This window comes from Hylobates moloch, unplaced genomic scaffold (assembly GCF_009828535.3).
Source record: "Hylobates moloch isolate HMO894 unplaced genomic scaffold, HMol_V3 SCAFFOLD_6980, whole genome shotgun sequence".
NCBI lineage: Eukaryota > Metazoa > Chordata > Mammalia > Primates > Hylobatidae > Hylobates > Hylobates moloch.
This window is the reverse complement of record NW_026659255.1, coordinates 1-3,615: the sequence shown is the minus strand read 5'-3', so window position 1 is coordinate 3,615 and position 3,615 is coordinate 1. Positions and strand designations below refer to the sequence as shown.

The 3,615-nt window shown below is 42.1% G+C and overlaps 1 long non-coding RNA gene across 1 annotated transcript; it reads right to left on the bottom strand.

Annotated features, from left to right (window-relative positions):
* Positions 1-997: 997 nt before the first annotated feature.
* LOC131382796 (uncharacterized) lies at positions 998-1,839 on the bottom strand. Its single transcript, XR_009212382.1, has 2 exons — positions 1,749-1,839; positions 998-1,614 (listed from the first exon to the last, which is right to left on the bottom strand). It is a non-coding gene; the product is annotated as an uncharacterized LOC131382796 (long non-coding RNA).
* Positions 1,840-3,615: the final 1,776 nt, after the last annotated feature.

Sequence of the window (3,615 nt, the reverse complement as noted above, 5' to 3'; positions counted from 1 at the left end):
CAATCCTAAGCCAAAAGAACAAAGCTGGAGGCATCACGCTACCTGACTTCAAACTATACTACAAGGCTACAGTAACCAAAACAGCATGGTACTAGTACCAAAACAGAAATATAGACCAATGGAACAGAACAGAGCCCTCAGAAATAATGCCACTTATCTACAACTATCTGATCTTTGACAAACCTGACAAAAACAAGCAATGGGGAAAGGATTCCCTATTTAATAAATGGTGCTGGGAAAACTGGCTAGCCATATGTAGAAAGCTGAAACTGGATCCCTTCCTTACACCTTATACAAAAATTAATTCAACATGGATTAAAGACTTACATGTTAGACCTAAAACCATCAAAACCCTAGAAGAAAACCTAGGCAATACCATTCAGGACATAGGCATGGGCAAGGACTTCATGTCTAAAACATCAAAAGCAATGGCAACAAAAGCCAAAATTGACAAATGGGATCTGATTAAACTAAAGAGCTTCTTCACTGAAAAAGAAACTACCATCAGAGTGAATAGGCAACCTACAGAATGGGAGAAAATTTTTGCAACCTACTCATCTGACAAAGGGCTAATATCCAGAATCTACAATGAACTCAAACAAATTTACAAGAAAAAAATAAACAACCCCATCAAAAAGTGGGTGAAGGATATGAACAGACACTTCTCAAAAGAAGACATTTATGCAGCCAAAAAACACATGAAAAAATGCTCATCATCACTGGCCATCAGAGAAATGCAAATCAAAACCACAATGAGATACCATCTCACACCAGTTAGAATGGCCATCATTAAAAAGTCAGGAAACAACAGGTGTTGGAGAGGATGTGGAGAAATAGGAACACTTTTACACTGTTGGTGGGACTGTAAACTAGTTCAACCATTGTGGAAGTCAGTATGGGGATTCCTCAGGGATCTAGAACTAGAAATACCATTTGACCCAGCCATCCCATTACTGGGTATATACCCAAAGGATTATAAATCATGCTGCTATAAAGACACATGCACACGTATGTTTATTGCGGCACTATTCACAATAGCAAAGACTTGGAACCAACCCAAATGTCCAACAACGATAGACTGGATTAAGAAAATGTGGCACATACACACCATGGAATACTATGCAGCCATAGAAAATGATGAGTTCATGTCCTTTGTAGAGACATGGATGAAGCTGGAAACCATCATTCTCAGCAAACTATCACAAGGACAATAAACCAAACACTGCATGTTCTCACTCATAGGTGGGAATTGAAGAATGAGAACACATGGACACAGGAAGGGGAACATCACACACCAGGGACAGTTGTCTGGTGGGGGGAGGGGGGAGGGATAGCATTAGGAGATATACCTAATGCTAAATGACGAGTTAATGGGTGCAGCACACCAACATGGCACATGGATACATATGTAACAAACCTGCACATTGTGCACATGTACCCTAAAACTTAAAGTATAATAAAAAAAAAAAAATTAGCCGGGTGTGGTGGGCGCCTGTAATCCCAGCTACTTGGGAGGCTGAAGCAGGAGAATCACTTGAACCCGGAAGATGGAGGTTGCAGTGAGCCAAGATGGCTCCACTGCATTCCAGCCTGGGCAGCAGAGCAAGACTCCATCTCAAAGAAAACAAAAACAAAAACAAATGTATTAGCTTACGGTTCTTGGGGTAAGAAGTTCTCAAATCAAGGTGGAGGCAGGGCTGTGTTCCATCTGTAGGCTTTAGGGGAGAATCCAGCCTTTTCTTTTCTACCTGCTTTCCTTGGCTCTGGGTCCCCTTCCATCTTCCAACCTCTGTTTCCTTCATCACATTTCCTTCTCAGACTGACTCTCCTGCTCCCCTGTTAGAAAAACCTCTATGATTACACTGGACTAACCAGAATAAACCAGGATAATATTCTCATTTCAAGATTCTTAATCACATCTGCAAAGTTCCTTCTGCCATATAGCCATCTTCAGGGCCCATCATTCTATCTACCATAAAGCCCTTGGGGCAGAGAAACAGAAAATCTGTACACGTACTGGTCCACCCTCTCCTAAAGAGCAGTGTGACTTCATTTGCATTCTCTTTGATCTTAGTTTCCTTATCTGTAAATAAGAAAATGCATTTAACAAATATGTTACTAGATATGCACATTCTGAACTTTGAGGATACATAATAAAGCAGATAAAAGGTCATGCTCCTATGCTGCTTATATTCTAGAGGAAGAGAAAATAAAGTAAAATGTTTTAGGTGGTAACTGGTGAGCATTGGTGAGGAGACCAGCATGTCTGGGGTATAGCAAAGCAGGGGGAAGGCAATGGGGAAAGGGCCGGAAAGAGAGGTTGGGATGGGGGATGCAGGTCACTTAGGTCTTACAGGTTTTGAGAACTTTGGATTTTTTCCAAATGATATGGAAAGCCATTGGAGGGTTTTGGGCAGAGTAGTGACCATGATCTGACTTACATTTTAATAGGTCACTCTGATGACTGATTGAAAATACATGGAAGGGGGTTTAGGAGGAAGCAGGGAGATGTGTCGGTACCTTATTCTCTTTACTCTCACCTTTCTTTATGCCCTATTCATTTGCATATCCTTGCTTTCTTCATGCAGTTCTCTCTCCTAAGGGCACCCTGCTCCTCTTTCCAATTCAAAATTCTATACAGACACTCCTTCAAGATTGAGCTCAGTACTCATCTTAGAGCAGTAAGGAAACTTGGGGAGCTTATTCTTTGCCCCCATTTTCAGACAAGGACACTGAGGTCCAGAACTCTTAGGAAGCCTGTCCAAGGTTGTATGAACAGCAAGCAGTGAGACTAGGATTGCTGACAAAGTGTGATTCTAAGGAAATTGAAAGGACTTACTGATACAAATATGTTTCTCTTGAATTTTTTTCCTTTTTTTTTTTTTTTGACAAACCCACAGCCAACATCGTATGTCTTGAAATTCTGTTTGTTGTTTGCCTTCTCCCTCATTAAACGGAGATCTTGAAGAGCACAGATAGTACCCTATTCAGCTCTGTGTATTTAGCACAGTGCCTGGCACAAAAGACACCCAATAAGTATTTGCTAGGTGAGTAAATAATGGAATGTCAAGCGCTTGAAAATCTGTGTGTGTGTGTTACTAGTCTCATGTCCTCCCCAACTCCACCATCCCATGATGTTAAATGTCAGTTGGACAGGTCTAAAAAAAATTTTTTTTTTGAGATGGAATCTCGCTCTGTCTCCCAGGCTGGAATGCAGTGGTGAGATCTCAGCTCACTGCAACCTCCGCCTCCCGGGTTCACACCATTCTCCTGCCTCAGCCTCCCAAGTAGCTGGGACTACAGGTGCCCGCCACCACGCCTGGCTAATTTGTGTTATTTTTAATAGAGTCAGGGTTTCACCGTGTTAGCCAGGATGGTCTCGATCTCCTGACCTCATGATCCGCCTGCCTCAGCCTCCCAAAGTGCTGGGATTACAGGCGTGAGCCACCGCACCCAGCCACCAAGGACAGGTCTAAAAACTTATGAGCTGAGTGTTCTAGAAAAGGAGACCTATCTAATTAAACTAAAGAGCTTCTGCACAGCAAAAGAAACTACCATCAGAGTGAACAGGCAACCTACAGAATGGGAGAAAATTTTTGCAACCTACTCATCTGA